Source organism: Saccopteryx bilineata, chromosome 2 (genome assembly GCF_036850765.1).
Source record: "Saccopteryx bilineata isolate mSacBil1 chromosome 2, mSacBil1_pri_phased_curated, whole genome shotgun sequence".
Lineage (NCBI taxonomy): Eukaryota > Metazoa > Chordata > Mammalia > Chiroptera > Emballonuridae > Saccopteryx > Saccopteryx bilineata.
Genome location: NC_089491.1, coordinates 70483110 through 70504853, shown reverse-complemented (window position 1 = coordinate 70504853; position 21744 = coordinate 70483110). Strand labels below are relative to the sequence as shown.

The window sequence follows — 21744 nt, the reverse complement described above, 5'->3', positions numbered from 1 at the left end:
GCGACCCCGGCGGGGGTCGAACAACCAAAACACAGGGGTCGCCTAAAGCCATGGCGCGACCCACAGGTTGAGAACTGCTGCTCTAAAGCATTCATATTGAGCACAGTGGCATACTTTATTGTGATATTCATTTAATTTATTTTAACTAAAATACTGATTAGACTGGTAAAATGATTGTTGACTGAGATCTAGTTTTATAATAACATCTCTTGTTGTACTCAAAACACAGGAAAGATATGTCAGTCCTGTGGCTTCACATTGCTATTTGACCATTTCAAAGTTTACTCTAAATTGAATCACAACAACATAAACAATGCCCTGCAATTATTTCCCTCCTACTTTCTCCGATACATTGTTTTAGCTGTAAAAATCCATCTGTAATTAACGAATGATTTTAAGGAATTAATTTTTTCATCCAGATATTTGGACTTTTCAGAAAAGATCCTTGCAGGCCATCAACAATCTGAAACATGGCATGTTTTCAGGTTGTTAATCCCACTTAATCAGTATCAAGGAAATGCTCATACTTTTGCAGGTTAAATACTCTGAGCAACATAATAGTAATGAGATGCGCTCAAAAAATGATAATAATGCAAAGTTATACTTTATATTAACAGTAACATTTATATGATTTGTAAGGATTAATTTTTTAGTTCAAACCCCTGCACTATTGTGTCTTATATATGTATTTAATAGAATACTTAGAATATATTTAATATATAACTTAGAATGTTAGTTGTGCTTAAAGTAATTCAGTTGTTATTTTGATGTAAATTAAACATAATTAACAAATTTTTAATAATGATAAGGCAAATAATCCACCACTTAATATAACTAAATTATGTAGACAGGATAATGTCTGCCTTTCAATGTAGTGCTCTTTGAAAGAGTAAACTAAAAAAAGATAATTTACTAACATATTTCCTGACGTTGAAAAAACATCTAAGAAAAGGAGTGGGTTCTGACTGATCTAGTATAAAAAGCTTGTTAACTAGTATCTGAGCAATCTGGTTTAAAACATAGCTCCAGTAAATATTAGACTGTCAATGTTTAAGTAGGTTACTAGCACCTAAAATATTATCTGTCAGGATTCTTGATCACGGTTAGTTCTCTTTTCTCTGGAAGACTCACTTTTTGTAAAGATGTGATCTCATAATTTGTGAGAGCTTGTAAAGAGCTAAGGCAAGGAGATCCCACCTTCTATGCTAAGTCAGACAGGGATTCCCAATCTTGAATATCATAATTGATGTTGATATTTTGGGCTGGATAACTCTTTCTTCTGGAGGGGAACTGGCCTGTGAATGTAAGTTGTTTAACAGCATCCCTGGCCTCTACCCACTAGATGCCAGTCACACCTCACCCCCCCCACCTCACTGTAACAACCAAAACATATGCAGCAATTGCTAAGTATTTCTATCAGTGTGTGTGTGGAGGAAGGTGAGGGAGTTAGGTATAAAATGGGAAGAATTACCCCTGGTGGAAGATCCTTCAGTTAAAACAGTGAAACGATGTGTACACATCACCATCCTCCTCCCCACTTTACTATCACCACAAGATCTAAAAATTGCTTCTAACCAGAAAATAGTTTACTGAAAATATTACCTACTTTTAAGGTTTGATACTAAGAACTTTTCTTATTGAGGCTATAGGTGTTTCATTGTTTTCTTCTTTCTTTTGTTGTTAGTGTTATTTATTATTTACATAATAATGATCATTTTCTTAAGTCACTTCTTCCTATTAATTCTAGTCTATACTTAGTTCAATTAAACCAACCTATAAAAATAGATATATCTTCTTTTTTTTCCTACCACTTTTCTCATTATAAGGGTATATATTCCTAATAGAAACATGAGAGCTAGCACACTTAATCTTATGTTTAAAGCTCTATTATAATGGCTAAAGAAGTGGAGATTTTAGAAGCTGGGATTATCTGATTTTTTTTATAAGTCCAACTCTGACTTTGTTGATCTGTCTCTCTGTAATAATTCATTATAGTCTGGCAGAAACGCAGACTTCCCAGAGTTTTTTACTTTCTCTTTATCCCATAGTTCTACTCCCATGGATATTAGATGTTGGATTCTTGCTCAACAGGTGGAAAATATTTAGTGCCTGCCTGTCATTCAAGGAAAATTTTTGATGTTCTAGTCATGCCAGCCTACAAGTAAAATATAAAATACAGAATTATAGTTATTAAATACCATTTAAAATACCTAAGTCTAAAAAAATAAATATAAAATAAAAAACTCTGCCACTTTTACGGTTGAATTTTTCTGATGATTCTTTCATGAATAGTTTTATATCAATGCATTTCTCAAATTTTACATAATTATAATTGACTATAAATATAAACTAATGCTTTCACACTGAGATACGAATACTAGAGTAGAAATACATTTAAAATTGGTTTGAATATCTAAATTATTGAATATTACTGTATTTTTGAAATACTATTTTTTCTTTTCAAATGTTTTGCAGCTTTTAATAGCTTACTATTTATGGGCCGCTTACTATGTTCCAGAAAGCGTTCTAAGCAATTTATTACATTAACTCATTTAATCTTTACAACAATGACATTGTAAGTGAAATACAGAGAAGCTCAGATAATGTTATGTAAATTGTCTGATGTCCATATCAGCTGGTTGTTCTGGGATGAACATTTAAATCCAGGAAGTATGCAATTATAGTTTTGGCAATAAAATAAAGAATTTGGTCTGCCCTTATGAATATGTGTTTGTGTGTATATTTTTAAGCAATGAAATTCTGTCGTTAAATATTATCTTATGTGAACTCCTTAAGTCAGTGTGTGTGCTTGTGTCTGCTCTGCTTTAATAGTGGCTGAGGGGACATTCTAGGCCACTCAAAGACTTGGTTTTCTACCATTGCCTAGGAACTCTCAAAGTATGTTGGAGTAGGAATGGGAATCCTCTATCAGGGGTCTCAAACTCAACTCAGCATGTGGGCCGCAGAGCAAGATCACAGCCGTTCAGCGGACAAAAGGCAACTGTTACGCAACACTTTTCTCACTGCAGTTGAAAACAAAAAAAAAATCAGTACAAAATTGTTCGGCGGGCTGTGAGTTTGAGACCCCTGCGAGTCTAATTCATAGTTTCAGTCCAGTTTACTTGATTATCTACCTACTTGACTTCTAGAACTAAAATTCTTTTATCTTGAGAACTTGAAATATGCATGAAAGATTTTATTTATACTTTTTGGGTGCTGTTGATCATTCATGGTAAAATTCTATTCCAAAATATGGGTAGAGATGACCAAAAAAAAAGTGTATTTCTTCTGATTTTTCCTGACATCTGGAAATTCCGGTCAGATAAGATACCAAAAAAAAAAAAAAAAATTAATAAAGTGAGTCGTTCTTTCATTGTACATTAATTAAATCTTTTTAATTAGTATTATCACTTTTGCATGAGCATTCTTACATTTAGATCAGGGCTTTTATGTAGGTGGGTCTCTGAGCATATGTGGAATTGTGGCACTGCATCTAATAGAATGCTAAACAAAGAAATGATAGAAAGATTGGGCTCTAGTGCAGCAATATGTGATTCTTTATTCTCTTTTGATTTTTAAAGTACTGAAGTCTACTTGAACATATTTAAATCTATTGCCCACACATACTTTCTAGTTTTCACTGCCTGAAAATTTGAAACATGATTACTGTGTTAATTGGTGCTCCACTACCACTTTTTTTATTAACATATAAGGCTTTTATCATCATAAAATCTATTTAATCAACTTCTTTATCATCCTGTTTGAGCCTAATAATTCATGTAGCATTTTTGAAAAATGATATCTGAGTTGTTGCCTGAAATGGACTTTTGCATATCATGAACTGAGTCTGTTTCCATATTTATTTCTGGAGAAAAAGATTATATTAAGACATAAAGGAGTACAGCCCCTTTGCAGGTTCAGATTGAGAAGTATATTAAAATATTTTCTCCTGAAGTGAGAAAGAAAAGAAAAAAAATTCATGGATATGGATAGCAGTGTTGTAATTGCTGGAGGTTGGGGAGTAGGGGAGGGGAGGTGGAAGAGGGTATCAGGGAATAAATGGTGATGGACGTAGACTTGACTTCGTGGAGTGAACACACAATATGATGTGCAGAGATGTGTTGTAGAATTGGGTACCTGAAATCTGTATAATTTTCTTAGCCAGTATCTCCCCACTAAATTCTTTTCTTCTTTAATCTAACTTTGGTTTAAAGTTTTCCAGAAAAAAATTTTTTTTCTGTCATTTTTTCTTTAATACATTCTAGCCAATAGGACAAATGATAGAACATCCTTTTGAAGTTAATAAGCAGATACACATGAGCAATGATGAGAATTAAACCATACTCTTTGTTTTAATTTTATGTTTTGGTATTTCTCAATATCTTTATTATACTAAGTGTATTAATAAGAAAATATATTTATTTCTTACCTTAGGTTCCTATCCTGAGACCACAGCAGAATGAGCCTTGGACAAAGGTATGCACATTTTAAATATATTTGAAATTTTCTCCATGAGTAAAGTGTAAAATGTTATAATAATAATTATATTACTGTCACATGCTTAGTTACATGTAATTATAGCACATATTTGTGTAAATTATATATTTATATATGCTTCCATCTGGAAAAAAACATGATACTAGTGAGAAAACATCAGAATCATAAATCTGACTATCAAATGCTTATCAGTGCCTGGGCACAGAAAGCCTTAATCTATACTGCTCCTATTCAGATAACTGTTACTAATAATGCTCTTGAAATTAAAAAAATAGAACTACTGAGGGAAAGTGTTTGTCATAGTCTTTAATAACTCTGATGAATACATTGTTGAAATAGGATATATATGAATTATGTTATCAGTCAAGAACTTCTTAGGAGTGTCTAGAATTTGGGTAACCAAACAGTGAAATTACATTAAAGTTCTAAATCATTTTGAGAAGAGGAAACAAAGAAGAAAATAAACATCCACAGCAGAGTAAGAAGTATATAAATACACTACATGAAAGATAAGGAGGATGTCACTTGGCCAATACAAAGATGCCAGTGATTTAAAAATGGAATTCTATTGTTAAAAAAAAAAAATAGAGTGGCCAGTGGCTTGATCCTGGAGTCACCGACTGGATCCTGAGAGCACCAGCTGGACTCTGAGGTAACTATTTCAAGCCCCATCAGGGCTCCACCCGAGAGCACCTGTGTCCTGAGGGCCCAGCTCCACCAAAAGGCATGGGTTCCACTCCGAGTTTGCCCTTGTGGGTTCAAGCCTTCACCAGGGCACATTTGAGAAGGAAACAATGGGTACTCAGTTAAGAGAAACAATGAGTTGATGCCTTTCTCTCTCACTCAAAAAAAAAAGTGTCAGCAAAGATCATTGTGAAGATTGTGAATTGTAGTAACCTTGACTCCTAAGTGGGAGCTGAAAAGAAAATACATATGGTGAATACACAGTTCATAATGGGATCTCTGTGTGAGGTCGAAAGGGACTAATATTCTTAGGGACCGTGGTGGAGAACAATAAAGACTGATGAAATGAATTTCACACGTTGGCAGAGGTGGATTAAGATCAGTTCAGGCCCTGGGTGCAGAAGAAAATATTGGGTCCCTTACATTAGAAAAAAGGGTAAAGTTGGGGTTTTGTGGGGCTTTTCAGAAGTCCCGGGCCAGGGTACACACCCAGTGCACCCCCTGTTAAATCCACCTCTGCATATAGGAACTATCAAAGCCAGTCCTCTTCTGCGGTTGAAGTAGCAAGAGAAAAAAAATTGCTTAAACTAGCAGATAAGAAAGTTAAGTGCCCTGGCCGGTTGGCTCAGCGGTAGAGCGTCGGCCTAGCGTGCGGAGGACCCGGGTTCGATTCCCGGCCAGGGCACACAGGAGAAGCGCCCATTTGCTTCTCCACCCCTCCGCCGCGCTTTCCTCTCTGTCTCTCTCTTCCCCTCCCGCAGCCAAGGCTCCATTGGAGCAGAGATGGCCCGGGCGCTGGGCATGGCTCTGTGGCCTCTGCCTCAGGCGCTAGAGTGGCTCTGGTCGCAATATGGCGACGCCCAGGATGGGCAGAGCATCGCCCCCTGGGGCGCAGAGCACCGCCCCTGGTGGGCGTGCCGGGTGGATCCCGGTCGGGCGCATGCGGGAGTCTGTCTGACTGTCTCTCCCTGTTTCCAGCTTCAGAAAAAATGAAAAGAAAAAAAAAAAAAAAAAAAAAAAAAAAAAAGTTAAGTGAGTTCTAGGATAAGAAGAGGTTCGATGTCATTTCTCTGGAGGTATTTAAACATCTCTTATATTCATGAATGTCTGTACAGTTTCTCTAGAACTTCTGTAGATATTTTATCCTATTTGGAGTCGTTCCAACCCAACACAGAAACTGGTGAGTCAGTACAGGGTGTCCTTGGGTTACAACACAGTTCCATTCCTATGACAGTGACATAACCCGAATTTTGGTGTATATCAAAACACAACCTAATGTAAATGGAGCACTTGCACTATTAACAGTCAATAATGGCATAGGTAAGCCTACTGGAGGAGTCCAACTCCCTCGCTCTTATGCCACGTTATTGCATATTCTTCCTTGCATGCAGCCAAAATACTTTGCCCATGTAATCTGTAAGTATAATGCTAATAGCATAAACTGAAACACTCAAATCTTAATTTTTTACAGCTTTTATGGGAGGGAGTGTTGTGAACTTGAAACATTGTACGTCGAGACTGTTGTAACCTGAGGATCCCCTGTATTCTATTTTTTTGTCATGACATGGTAATCATATATTGAAAGGAATGTTGAGAATTTGTCTATGATTACATTATTCTTATTCTACTTTATGCAAACATAATATATGGGGAAATATACTTATATGTACATATTTCTAATTTAAATTTGCCTCAAAACATACTGTGTGTGTCCTGACATCTTACTCTTATATGAAAAATAAGTATTCTGTAAGCATATCTTTATGGATACATGGATAATTTTCTGATATTTTAAAATTGAACCACACTCCCCAATTTTTTTTATCTTATTTTTCAATATAACTTTTCTTTTAGTCATTTTCAGCCCCTATTGTGAGACTGGCATGACTTAGTGTATCCAAAGGAAACATGCCAGCTGATGTGCACTGGCAGACAGGGAATGGATGACTCCCGGCACAAATCTCTGTTGTGTCAAGGTTTTAGCATGGCATTTGGCAGGAAACTGAATCCAACATAGAACAATGCAAATAATCTTGGTTTCTCATAAATGTGCTGTCGCAACCTTGAGCCTGCTGTTCTCCCTGATAATCTGAGGAGACAACATTTCTGGCAATGAACTGAAAACTAAACCATTTCTTAGGTGTTCTCACAGTATAAAGGCAAAGGAGAATCATGGCTTTGAAATTGTACCTTCCTGGGGTTGAAGGGCAACTCTGTCATTAAGTAACTGTGGAATCCTAGGCAGGTTATCTCAAATACAAAATAAATTTACAAAAGTAATCACAGGGGTTATATGGGTGTTAAAATTACATAATTATCATAAAGCACCTCATATCTGTTATATGATAGACACTGGAGTGTTATTATATGTAAAGGAATATTATATTACTCCATTTCTCCAATGAATTCGATTTTGTGTTAACAATAATCTCAATCATTCTTTGAATAGAAATGATGTAATACACATTTAGAATATATGATTATGTCAGCATGTAAAATAACTGTTTTCTTTTTTTTTTTAATAAATTTTTATTAATGTTAATGGGATGACATTAATAATTCAGGGTACATATATTCAAAGAAAACATGTCTAAGTTATCTTCTCATTAAATTATGTTGCATACCCCTCGCCCAGAGTCAGATTGTCCTCTGTCACCCTCTATCTGGTTTTCTCTGTGCCCCTCCCCCTCCCCCTAAATCTCTCCCTCCCTCCCTCCTGCGTCCTCCCTCCCCCCACCCCTGGTACCCACCACACTCTTGTCCATGTCTCTTAGTCTCGTTTTTATGTTCCACCAATGTATGGAATCATGTAGTTCTTGTTTTTTTCTGATTTACTTATTTCACTCCGTATAATGTTATCAAGATCCCACCATTTTGCTATAAATGATCTAATGTCATCATTTCTTATGGCTGAGTAGTATTCCATAGTGTATATGTGCCACATCTTCTTTATCCAGTCTTCTATTGATGGGCTTTTTGGTTGTTTCCATGTCTTGGCTACTGTGAACAGTGCTGCTATGAACATGGGGCTACATGTGTCTTTACGTATCAATGATTCTGAGGTTTTGGGGTATATACCCAGTAGAGGGATTGCTGGGTCATAAGGTAGTTCTATTTGCAGTTTTTTGAGGAACCACCATACTTTCCTCCATAGTGGTTGTACTACTTTATATTCCCACCAACAGTGTATGAGGGTTCCTTTTTCTCCACAGCCTCTCCAACATTTGTTATTACCCATCTTGTTGATAATAGCTAATCTAACAGGGGTGAGGTGGTATTTCATTGTAGTCTTGATCTGCATTTCTCTAATAACTAATGAAGCTGAGCATCTTTTCATATATCTGTTGGCCATTTGTATTTCTTCCTGGGAGAAGTGTCTGTTCATGTCCTCTTCCCATTTTTTTATTGGATTGTTTGTTTGTTTGTTGTTGAGTTTTATGAGTTCTTTGTAAATTTTGGATATTAGGCCCTTATCTGAGCTGTCGTTTGAAAATATCAGTTCCCATTTAGTTGGCTGTCTGTTTATTTTGATATCAGTTTCTCTTGCTGAGCAAAAACTTTTAATTCTGATGTAGTCCCATTCATTTATCTTTGCCTTCACTTCTCTTGCCATTGGAGTCAAGTTCATAAAATGTTCTTTAAAACCCAGATCCATGAGTTTAGTACCTATGTCTTCTTCTATGTACTTTATTGTTTCAGATCTTATATTTAGGTCTTTGATCCATTTTGAATTAATTTTAGTACACGGGGACAGGCTGTAGTCGAGTTTCATTCTTTTGCATGTGGCTTTCCAGTTTTCCCAACACCATTTGTTGAAGAGGCTTTCTTTTCGCCATTGTGTGTTGTTGGCCCCTTTATCAAAGATTATTTGACCATATATATGTGGTTTTATTTCTGGGCTTTCTATTCTGTTCCATTGGTCTGAGTGTCTATTTTTCTGCCAATACCATGCAGTTTTGATTATTGTGGCCCTATAATATAGTTTAAAGTCAGGTATTGTAATGCCCCCAGCTTCATTCTTTTTCCTTAGGATTGCTTTGGCTATTCGGGGTTTTTTATAGTTCCATATAAATCTGATGATTTTTTGTTCCATTTCTTTAAAAAATCTCATAGGAATTTTGATGGGAATTGCATTAAATTTATATATTACTTTGGGTAATATGGTCATTTTAATTATATTTATTCTTCCTATCCAAGAACAAGGAATATTTTTCCATCTCATTGTGTCTTTTTCTATTTCTCTTAGCAATGCCTTGTAGTTTTCTTTATATAGGTCCTTTACATTCTTTGTTATGTTTATTCCTAGGTATTTTATTTTTTTTGTTGCAATTGTGAAGGGGATTATTTTTTTGAGTTCGTTTTCTAATATTTCATTGTTGGCATATAGAAAGGCTATGGACTTCTGTATGTTAATTTTGTATCCTGCGACCTTACTGTATTGGTTTATTGTTTCTAGTAATCTTTTTGTGGAGTCCTTTGGGTTTTCGATGTATAGGATCATATCATCAGCAAAAAGTGATACCTTTACTTCTTCTTTTCTGATATGGATGCCTTTTATTTCTTTGTCTTGTCTGATTGCTCTGGCCAGAACTTCTAGCACCACGTTAAATAAGAGTGGAGAGAGTGGACACCCCTGTCGTGTTCCTGATTTAAGGTGGAAAGTCCTCAGTTTTACGCCATTTAATATGATGTTGGCTGATGGTTTATCATATATGGCCTTTATTATGTTGAGATATTTTCCTTCTATACCCATTTTGTTGAGAGTCTTAAACATAAAATTGTGTTGTATTTTATCGAAAGCCTTTTCTGCGTCTATTGATAAGATCATGTGGTTTTTGTTCTTTGTTTTGTTGATATGGTGTATTACGTTAACTGTTTTACGTATGTTGAACCATCCTTGAGATTCTGGGATGAATCCCACTTGATCATGATGTATTATTTTTTTAATATGTTGTTGTATTCGATTTGCCAGTATTTTGTTTAGTATTTTAGCATCTGTATTCATTAGAGATATTGGTCTGTAGTTTTCTTTCTTTGTGCCATCTTTGCCAGGTTTTGGTATGAGGGTTATGTTGGCCTCATAAAATGTGTTTGGAAGTATTGCTTCTTCTTCAATTTTTTGGAAGACTTTGAGTAGAATAGGAACCAAGTCTTCTTGAATGTTTGATAGAATTCACTAGTATAACCGTCTGGGCCTGGACTTTTATTTTTGGGGAGGTTTTTAATAGTTTTTTCCATTTCCTCCCTGCTGATTGGTCTGTTTAGGCTTTCTGCTTCTTCATGATTCAGTCTAGGAAGGTTGTATTGTTCTAGGAATTTATCCATTTCTTCTAGATTATTGTATTTGGTGGCATATAGTTTTTCATAGTATTCTACAATAATTCTTTGTATATCTATGATGTCTGTGGTGATCTCTCCTCTTTCATTTTGGATTTTATTTATTTGAGTCCTGTGTCTTTTTTCCTTGGTGAGTCTTGCCAAGGGTTTGTCGATTTTGTTGATCTTTTCAAAGAACCAGCTCCTTGTTTTATTGATTTTTTCTATAGTTTTTCTGTTCTCTATTTCATTTATTTCTGCTCTGATTTTTATTATCTCCTTTCTTCGGCTGGTTTTGGGTTGTCTTTGTTCTTCTCTTTCTAGTTCCTTAAGGTGTGAAGTTAAGTGGTTTACTTCGGCTCTCTCTTGCTTGTTCATATAGGCCTGAAGTGATATGAACTTTCCTCTTATTACTGCTTTTGCTGCATCCCAGAGATTCTGATATGTCGTATTGTCATTTTCATTTGTCTGTATATATCTTTTGATCTCTGCACTTATTTCTTCTTTGACCCATTCATTTTTTAGAAGTATGTTGTTTAGTTTCCACATTTTTGTGGGGTTTTCCCCCTCTTTTTTACAGTTGAATTCTAGTTTCAAGGCTTTATGATCAGAGAATATGCTTGGCACAATTTCAATTTTTTTAAATTTTCTGATATTGTCTTTGTGGCCCAACATATGGTCAATTCTTGAGAATGTTCCATGTACACTAGAGAAAAATGTATACTCTGTCGCTTTGGGATGAAGTGTCCTATAGATGTCTATCATATCCAGGTGTTCTAGTATTTCGTTTAAGGCCACTATATCTTTATTGATTCTCTGTTTGGATGACCGATCTAGAGCCGTCAGCGGTGTATTCAGGTCTCCAAGTATGATTGTATTTTTGTCAGTTTTTGTTTTAAGGTCAATAAGTAGCTTTCTTATATATTTTGGTGCTCCTTGGTTTGGTGCATATATATTAAGGATTGTTATGTCTTCTTGATTCAGTGTCCCCTTAATCATTATGAAATGGCCATTTTTGTCTCTGAGTACTTTTTCTGTCTTGTAGTCAGCATTATTAGATATGAGTATTGCTACACCTGCCTTTTTTTTGGGTGTTGTTTGCTTGGAGTATTGTTTTCCAGCCTTTCAGTTTGAATTTGTTTTTATCCTTGTTGCTTAGATGAGTTACTTGTAGGCAGCATATAGTTGGATTTTCTTTTTTAATCCATTCTGCTACTCTGTGTCTTTTTATTGGTAAGTTTAACCATTTACATTTAGTGTAATTATTGACACTTGTGGGTTCCCTACTGCCATTTTATAAATTGCTTTCTGTTAGTTTTATATCTTGTTTGATTCTTCTCTTTTGTTTATCTAACATTTGTTTTTGTTTGTTTGTGTTCCATACTTCTTTCCTCTGTTGCTACCTTTTTTAAGTCAAGTGTTTTTGTGGTGGTTTTTTCAAGGGTGGTTACCATTAAGTAATGAAAAGGGTACCTACCATATTCATTGTAGTACCCTTTCTTGTGAGTATTTCTGCGCTTCATCGTCCTTTGCTACTGTTAATCTTCATCCTTTCTCCCCTTTTTTTTTTTCTTTTGTTGTCACAGTTTAAGTTTGGTTTTATTGTTTTCTTGGTGGAGCTGTTACTTGTGGTGTTGTTTTCTTTTGTTCTTTGAATCTGGTTGGAAAACCCCCTTTAGTATTTCCTGGAGTGGGGACTTTCTGATGATAAATTCTCTCATCTTTTCTGTATTTGTGAATATTTTTATATCTCCTTCGTACTTGAAGGATAGCTTTGATGGGTATAGTATTCTTGGCTGAAAGTTCCTCTCTTTCAGGGCTTTAAATATTGGGTTTCACTCTCTTCTAGCTTGTAGAGTTTCTGCTGAGAAATCTGATGATAATCTAATAGGCCTTCCTTTATATGTTGTATTCTTCTTTTCCCTGGCTGCCTTGAGAATTTTTTCTTTGTCATTGGTTTGTTTCATCTTCATTATGATGTGCCTTGGAGTGGGTTTGTTGTGGTTAAGAAAACTTGGTGTTCTGTTTGCTTCTTGAATTTGAGGCTTTAATTCTTTCCACAGGCTTGGGAAGTTCTCATCTATTATTTGTTTGAGTATATTCTCCATTCCATTTTCTTTCTCTTCTCCCTCTTGATATACCTATTATTCTTATGTTATTCTTTCTGATGGAGTCAGACAATTCCTGTAGGGCTTTCTCATTTTTTATTATTTTTGAGTCTCTTTCTTCTTCTCTCTGTTGTGCCTCAAGTTGCTTGTCTTCTATTTCACTGATCCTGTCTTCTATCTGGGCTGTTCTATTAGCTAAGCTTGTTACCTCATTTTTCAGCTCTTGAATTGAGTTTTTCATTTCTGTTTGATTTGTTTTTATAGTTTCAATTTCCTTGGTAATATATTCTTTGTGATCGTTGAGTTGTTTTCTGATTTTCCTAAATTGCCTTTCTGTGTTTTCGTGTATATCTCTGAGTATTTTTAAGATTTCTATTTTAAATTCTCTGTCATTTGGCTCCAAGGCTTCCAATATGTTAAATCTTTTCTCCATAGATTTTTCCACATCTATTTGTGTTACCTCTCTGTCTTTTGTATCCATAATGTTCAATTTCCTTTTTCTTATTGGCATCTGAAGGTGGTCTTGATGATAGTGTTAATTGGAATTAATAAAAAATAAAAAGGAAAAAAAAAAGAAAAAAGGAAAACACTCCACAAAAAAAAGTAATAATTTATTATTTCCCCCTTTTTTCTTTCTTCTCTTCCCCTCCTCTCACCTCCTTAGGGAAATATTGTGATGACCTGTGAATTATATTATGCTAAATGGAACAAAAACTACCTATAATGGAGGGCCTGATTTGGGGTGAAGTGTTCAAGGGGCAAAAAAGGGAGTAGGGACCTACTAAATACAAAAAAAAGGGGGGGGAGAAAATCTTAGACAAACATAAAATGATTTGCTTGTAAGTGATGGTCGACTAAGAGATATAATGAGAGGGATGAGAGGGAAACAGAAAAAAGGAGAGAAAAAACAATAATTAAAAAAATAAAAATAATAAGTAAAAATCTGTTGTATTAAGTGGAGCGAAGACTAAATACAATGGAGACTTTGGGTTGGGAGGAATGCTAGTGAGTTAAAAAGCAATGTAAAAAGTGCCCAAAATGCCACAAAAACAAACAAATAGAGGAAAACCAAGAACAAAAGCAGAAAAAGAAAAAAAAAAGAACAACAAAAAAAAAAACCCCACAAAAACTTGAGTCCCAAATTAAATAATTTGTTCGTGATTGAGGCTTAAATGGGAGGAAAAGTAAAAGGAGAAAAGAAGAAATGAATAGAAAGGAAAAAATAAGAGTAAGAGAGAAACGAAGGAAGAAAAAAAGGAAAGAAAAAAAAACAAAAGGGGAGAGAGTGAGAGTTAAGGGTTTTGGAGTGTAACCCTAAAGGAGAGTTAGGATGAAGAAAAGAAATAAAATGTAACACTCATGGGTAGTGTAGTTCAAGAAAAGGGTAGCATAAGATGGGCAGAGAGTAAAAGGACCAAGGTGGAAGAAATAGAAATAATAATAAAGGCAATAAGATAGAGGAAAGAAACAACAACAACAAAGAATTAGTGGAACAAGTTATAAAGTCTGGATTTTTCTTGATTTTGAGAGGTTAACTTCTTCCTTTTTTCTTTTCTCCCCCTCTTCCTGGTCGGTGACTCTGTACCCCAGGTTCTGCCCCTGTGTCACTCTTAGGTAGGAATTTGCAGTTGATGGTATTCTATGGCAATGTCATATAATTGGCTTTAGTCTCGCTGGTAGTCAAGGCTTGTTGGCATTTGCAAAGTCCAACAATGAGAGAGTTTGCTTTCCTGGAGTCTCTTTTCTAGTCTCCCCTTCCTGAATTAGCAGCCTGGTGATCCAGCTATGAGGCTGCCACTGCTTCTGTCTGGGGAGTAAGAGGCTCAAAGAGCTGGGAAATCCCCACTCTATCCTCATTCAGCTCAAGGCTTTGGGAAAGGCTCTGGCAGTCAGAGCCTCCAGCGTAATCAGGTGGGGCTGGGAGTCAATTGTTGTCAAGGTGACTGTTCAGCGCCTATCATTCAGTTGGACCACTCAACCCAGGCTTTCCACACTTGGTAGCTTGTTTTGGCTGGGAAGAAGAAGCACTAGTCGCTGTTTGCTTTATGGATCTTAATATCTGCCAAGTCCCTCTTGTTAGGTATATCCCTGAATATGGAGGCTCTGTCAATCAGAAGTTGCCACCGCCCCTTTAGCGAAAGGCACTGAAAAATATCCCGCCTCTTGTCTTGGATCGCTGAACTGGGAGAGATCTTATCAATTAGAGCCCCGTGGGTGCGTAGATTTCGTGGGTTAAGCTAATTTCAGTATTTGGATCCACAGCTGTGCTCCAGAAAGTTTTTCAGGCTGTCTGCACGCCACTCCCCCCAGCGCTTGATTGTTAGCTTGAATGGCTGGGTGAGGTGCCCCGCCCATGGAGAGAATCTCCTGACTAGGAAAGACAGCCTTGGCGCCCCTCCTGGAACTTGGCTCGGGGCGCACGCACGGTTTCTTGGCACGCCAGTGGCCGGGGACCGCGGCATGGGGCGCGCGTGGTTTCTCATCACGCCAGTGGACGGGGACTGAGGCAGGGGGCACGCGCGGGGTTTCTCCGCACGCCAGTGGCCGGGGACCGCGGCACGGGGCGCGCGCGCGCAGTTTCTCAGGGTATGCTGAGGCAGCCGCCAGTGCCCAGGCTGCCATCCCCGAGTGTGGGCGGGCAGCTGCACGTGTGGGTTGACTCACCACAGGTGTACTCTCTCCTCAGCAACAGTCCTTTTGCTTTCAGTGTGTGTGTGGAACTCCGGAATGCTCCGAGGATAAATTTTTCTGTTTCTAGTTGATAAATTTGTTGAGATTTTGGGGAGATCTGTTGGATGCGCTGCTCACGGCGCCATTTCCGTGACGTCCAATAACTGTTTTCTTACTTAGGGGCAGGCACTCCTTTTTGAGGAAAGAAGAGTTGTTCCAAACTTCTTGCTTATTTTTTTATATTTAGTTATTTTTTAAGAATTGCATAGGATATAAAGGTTTTTTTTATGTAGTAAGACAGTGTTTGAATGTCTCTTATTGTAGGTTTTGTTAGTGTGCTCAAAGATGGAAAACTGCATTGTAAAATATACATGGCTTAGAAAAACTTCACTTCCATAGCATACCCAAAATATCTTTTTATTTTTTAAAGTTTTATTTAGAAAATTAAATGTAACAGAGTAACATTGACCAATAATAGTACATAAGTTTCAGGTAAACATTTCTGTAGTATTTGAAATGTTGATTATACTGTATAACCATTACCCAAAGTCAAATCATTTTCTGAAAACTTATATTTGGCCCTCTTTACACCCTTCTCCCCTCCCCCTGTCCTCCTCCCCTACATCTCCTTCCCCCTGGCAACCACTTTACCTTTATCTAGATCCATGAATCTCAGTTTAATATCCTACCTAGGTGTGAAATCATACAGTTCTTAGCATTTTCTGATCTATTTATTACACTCAGTATAATATTCTCAAAGTCCACTCATTTTGTTGTAAATGTCACCATCTCATCATTTCTTATGGCTGAGTAGTATTCCATTGTATATATGTACCATATCTTTTTTATCTAATCCTCTATCGAGGGACACTTTGGTTTAGTACCTATGTTTTCTTCTAAGTAACTTACAGTTTCATATCTTATATTTTGGTGTTTGATCCATTTTGAATTAATTTTTGTGCAGGGGACAAACTGTTGTCAAGTTTCATTCTTTTGCATGTGGCTTTCCAATTATCCCAGCACCACTTATTGAAGAGGCTTTTTTTACTCCATTGTGTGTTTTTGGCTCCTTTGTCAAAGATGATTTACCCATATATATGTAATTTTATTTCTGTCTCTCGATTCTGACCCATTGATCTATATGTCTATTTTTCTACCAATACCATGTTGTTTTTATTATTGTGGCTCTAAAGTATAATTTGAAGTCTGGTAGTGTGATATCTCAGGCTTTATTCTTTTTATTCAGGATTGCTTTGGCTATTCAGGGCTTTTATGGTTCCATACAAACCTGGTAATTTTTGCTCTGTTTTTTTATTCTTAAATTGCAATGAGAATTTGATGGAGATTGATTAAATTTGTATATTGCTTGGGTACTATGACCATTTTAACTGTTGATTATTCCAATTCATGAACATGGAATATTTTTCATTTCATCATGTCTTTTTCAATTTTTTTCAATAATGTTTCGTAGTTTCAGTATACAGGTCCTTCACATCCTTTGTTAAGTTTATAACTAGGTATTTTATTTTTTTGTTGTTGCAATAATAAAACATTTTTTTAAATTTATTTTTCAAAGTTTCATTGTTGGCATATAAAAAAGCAATAGACTTTTGTATATTGATTTTGTATCCTGTGCCTTTAATTTATTGGTTTATTGTTTCTAATAGTTTTTTGGTGGAGTCTTTGGGGTTTTCTATGTACAGAATCATGTCATCTGCAAAAAAAACAAAACAAAAAAACAAACAAAAAAACTTCTTCTTTCCTGTAATGGATGCCTTTTATTTCTTTCTCTTGCCTGATCCTTCTGTCTAAAACTTCCAGCACTATGTTGATTAAGAGTGGAGAGAGTGGACAACCTTGTCTTGTTCCTGGTATAAGAGGATATGCCCTCATTTTTTACCATTCAGTATGATATCAGCTGATGGTTTGTCATATGTGGACTTTATTATGTTGAAGTACATTTCTTCTATCTGATTTTACTGAGGTTTTAAACATAAAGGATGTTGTATCTTATCAAATACTTTTCCTGAATCTATTGATAGGATCCTATGATTTTTGTTCTTTGTTTTGTTGATGTAGTGTACTATGTTAATTGATTTCTATAATTGGACCATCCATGTACTCCTAGAATAAATCCCACTTGATTGTGATGAATTATTTTTTAAATGTGTTGTTGTATTTGACTTGCTAGTATTTTGTTTAGGATTTTTGCATCTATATTTATGAAAGATATTGGTCTGTAGGGGTTTTTTACTTGTCAGGTTTTGGTATGAGAGTTATATTGGCCTCATAAAATATGTTAAGGAGTGTTGCTTCTAATTTTTGGAAGACTTTAAAAAGGATAAATATCAAATCTTTGAATGTTTGGTACAATTCACAAATGTAACCATGTGGTCCTGAACTTTTTATTTTTCCTGAAGTTTTAGATAGTTGTCTCTGTTTTCTCCCTGCTTATAGGTCTATTTAGGTTTTTGACTTTTTTTGTGACTCAGTCTAGATCAATTTATAATTCTAGAAATTTTTCCATTTCTTCTAGATTGTTGAATTTGGTGGCATATAATCTTTCATAATATTCTACTGTGATCCTTTGTATATCTATGATGTCTGTGGTAATTTCTCCTCTTTCATTTGAATTTTGTTTATATGAGTCCTTCTTTTTTCCTTAGTTAGTCTAGCCAGTGGTTTATCAATTTTATTGATCTTTTCAAAGAAACAGCTCTTTGTTGTATTAATTTTTTCTACAGTTCTTTTGTTCTGTATTTCATTTACTTGTGCTCTAATTTTTACTATTTCCTTTCTCTTGCTGACTTTGGGTTGCCTTTATTCTTCTTTTTCTAGTTCCCAAAAATGTGATGTTAGATTTTTTACTTGGGAACTCTCTTGTTTCTTGATATAAGCCCATAATGATATAAACTTCTCTCTTATTACTGCTTTCACTACATCCCAGAAATTTTGATATGTCATGTCATTTTTATTTGTCTGTATATATATATTTTGATCCCTGCTTTTAGTTTTTCTTTGACACTGTCATTTTTTAGAAATATGTTGTTTAATTTCCACATTTTAGTGGGTTTCTTTACTTCCTTTTAACAGTTGAATTCTAATTTCAAAGCTTTATGGTCAGAAAATATGATTGGTATGATTTCAATCTTCTTGAGTTTGCTGATGTTAGTTTTGTGGCCCAACATATGGTCTATCCTTAAAAATATTCCATACACACTGGAGAAGATTGTGTAATCTAACATTTTGGGATAAAATATCCTCTAAATGTCTATTATGTTTATTTGTCCTAGTGTGTCATTTAAGGCTGATATTTCTTTATTGATTTTCTGTTTGGATGATCTATCTAAATAAAGCCATAAATGGTGTATTGACATTTTCTCAAATAATTGTGTTTTTGTTTGTTTCTATTTTTAGATCAGTTGGTAGATGTCTCATATACACATATTTTGGTGCTCTATTGTTCTCCCTGATTCCATACATATATATTAAGAAGTGTTATGTCTTTTTTTCTACAATGTCCCCTTTCTCATTACGAAATGTCCATCTTTGTCTTTGGTTACATTTGTTGTCTTGACATCAGTGTTGTCAGATATGAGTATGGTTGTACCTACTTTTCTTTGGATATTATTTTCTTGGGAATTGTTTTCCAACTTTTCTCTTTGAGTCTTCTGTCCTTGCAGATTAGAGGTGTCTTTTGAGGACTGGGTTTTGCTTTTTCATCCAATCTGTTACTCTGTGTCTCTTTATTGGTGAGTGCTGTCCATTTATATTAGGGTAATTATTAACACTTGAGGATTTCTTATAGCCATTTTATGTTTTGTTTTCTGGTAACTCTGTATCTTGTTTGGTTCTTCTTTTTTTTCTTTGTTTCTGTCAATTGTTTCTGTTTGGTGCTGTTCCATACTTCTTTATCCTGTTTCTTCTTTTTTAAGGTGTATATTTCAATAGTGGCTGTATTTTGTGTGTGGTTACCATTAGGTTATTAAGAAAAAAATGTTCATATGTACAACAGTCCTTTGCCTTACAAATGCTCTACACTTCATCCTCCTTTGCTACTGCAGATCATTATCCTCTCCCCTTCTATGTTATTGTTGTCACAGATTATCCTTGTTTTTATTGTGACTTTGTTGGAGCTTTTACTTTTAGTTTTGACTTGTTTTGTTCTTTGTGTCTGGTTAAATAACAGCCTTGAGTATTTCCTGCAGTGAGAATTTTCTGGTGATAAATCCCCTCAGCTTCTCTATGTCAGCAAAAGTTTTTATTTCTCCTTCATATTTGAAGGAAAACTTTGATGGATATAGTATTCTTGGCTGGTAATTCCTCTCCTTCAGTACTTTAAATGTTAGTCTCTACTCTCTTCTGGCTTATACAGAGTTTCTGCTTAGAAGTCCAATGATAACCTAATGGGCCTTCCTTTATAAGTTATGTTCTTCTTTTCCCTAGTTGCCTTGAGGATTCTTCCTTTGTCACTGATTTTTGACAATTTTACTACAGTGTGCCTTGAAGTAGGTCTGATTGGGTTAAGATAACTCAGTGTTCTGTTTGCTTCTAGGATTTGAGGCTCTAACTGTTTCCACAGTCTTGGGAGATTCTCATCAATTATTTGTTTGATTAGGCTCTCCATCCCATTCTTCTTCTCTTCTTCTTCTGATATACCCATAATATATTGCTGTTTCTGATGGATTCTGAGAATATAGAGCACTCTCTGTTTTTTAACTCACGAGTCTCTCTCCTCTTTTCTCTGTAGCATTTCTAGTTGCCTATTTTCAATGTCACTGATTCTTTCCTCTATCTGGATGTTCCATTAGCCAAACTTTATACCACAGTTTTCAATTCATGTATTGAGTTCTTCATATTTGTTTTTTAAAGTTTTAATATTCTTGGTGAGGTGTCCATTTTGTTTTCTGAGCTCATTAAATTGCTTATTGCCATCTTCTCACATCTCATTGAGTATTTTCAGAACTTCTATTTTGAATTCTCTATTATTTAACTCCAAGGTTTTCATGTGATTGAGATTTTTTTCTGGAGCTAGTTCATTTTCTTTCTTAACTACAGCTCTGTCTTTTGTAGCCATGATATTCAATTTCTTCTTCCTTGATGGCACTTGAGAGTGGTGTTGTTAAAAACCTTAACAAAAAAACCCCTAAAAATTAAAAAAATACAATAAAGAATATAAAATTTTAAAAATTATGCCAAGAAGAAAAACCACAGAAAAAAATGTTTGAAAAGAAAAAAAAGACCAAAACACTCAGAAAAAATAAGAATAAAATATATAAAATGAGAAAGAGAAAAAGAATAATTCAAAAAAAAAGGAAAAAAAAAGAAAAAATGAAGGGAAAAAAAGGAAAAGTTAATTTTGAGAGGTATATTCCAATAGGTGTAACTGTATTACAAGTTTTAACTCTGTGAAGTTTCTGGGCTATCCTCTGCTGAGATATTGCTGTCATAATAATGTAGAAAGGGTCACAGTTGCATTGATGGGTAGGGCTTGTTATGAGGGCTTAACTGCTTTGGCTTTATGGCTCTAGCAATGGCAATCTCAGGCTTCCAGGTGCTTCTCCCCATGTCTCAACAGACATGGGGACTGGATGTGGAGCACGTCTGTTCTTCAGGGGAGAGAGCAGCTCTGGAGACCTAGCTGTGGCATTTGTCTACACCACTCTCCATACCACAATGTGAGGAAGGCAGGATCTAGGTGGCTGAGGGCCTTACTTTAGCTTTCTCCATCTCTTCCAAGTGCAGGCTGCAGGCAGATTGTGGAAACACTGGCTATGACTCATGCTCTGGCCACTTTGGTTTATCTTCCCTTCTGACTCTCTATTTCACTGCTCCTCCTGGCAGATAGAGACCCAGTCTCTCCAGGTTTCCTTCTCCATCCCTCTCAGACAAAATACAAACAGCCTAAGCTTCCCTTCTCCAATCCTCTCAGACAAAATACAAACAGCCTAAGCTTCCCTTCTCCCCATAGTCCATTAGAGAAAAAACAAACAAACAAACAAACAAAAAACTAGTCATTCTGGGTTTGTCTCCTCTTCAAAGCCCACTGGGAATGCATTTTATCTTCTGCCCTCCTTTTCAACTCATCACACCTTTAGTCCATCAGGTGCTTAGATCCTTCAGACATGCCTGCAAGCCCACTGGAGTTTCTTTGCTGCATTATAGTTGTTCAGTTTGTTGAAATTTCAATGGGAGAGATCAAGAGTTTTTCTCATGCTGTCATCAAACAACTCCAAAATATCTTAGTTTAGTTTAATAGTTTAGTTTACCCTGGTCAGTTGACTCAGTCATAGAGCATCAGCAGGTATGGATGTCCTGGGTTCAATTCTGAGTCAAGACACACAGGAGAAGCACCCATCAGCTTCTCCACACCTCCCCCTTCTTGCCTCTCCCCCCCTCCCCCCCTCTCTCTGCCCCTCCTGCAGTCATAGCTCGATTGGAGCAAGTTGGCCCTGGTTGCTGAGGATGA

General features: G+C 35.9%; 1 protein-coding gene across 4 annotated transcripts in view; it reads left to right on the top strand.

The window, feature by feature from the left end:
• PTPRD (protein tyrosine phosphatase receptor type D) overlaps nt 1-21744 on the top strand; it is a 2510439-nt gene that overhangs the window by 925405 nt on the left and 1563290 nt on the right. For all 4 annotated transcript variants that reach the window (XM_066257235.1, XM_066257234.1, XM_066257236.1 and 1 more), the window contains one exon: nt 4435-4476. The gene's annotated coding sequence lies outside the window, so the exon portion shown is untranslated. The remainder of the gene's footprint in view (nt 1-4434; nt 4477-21744) is intronic.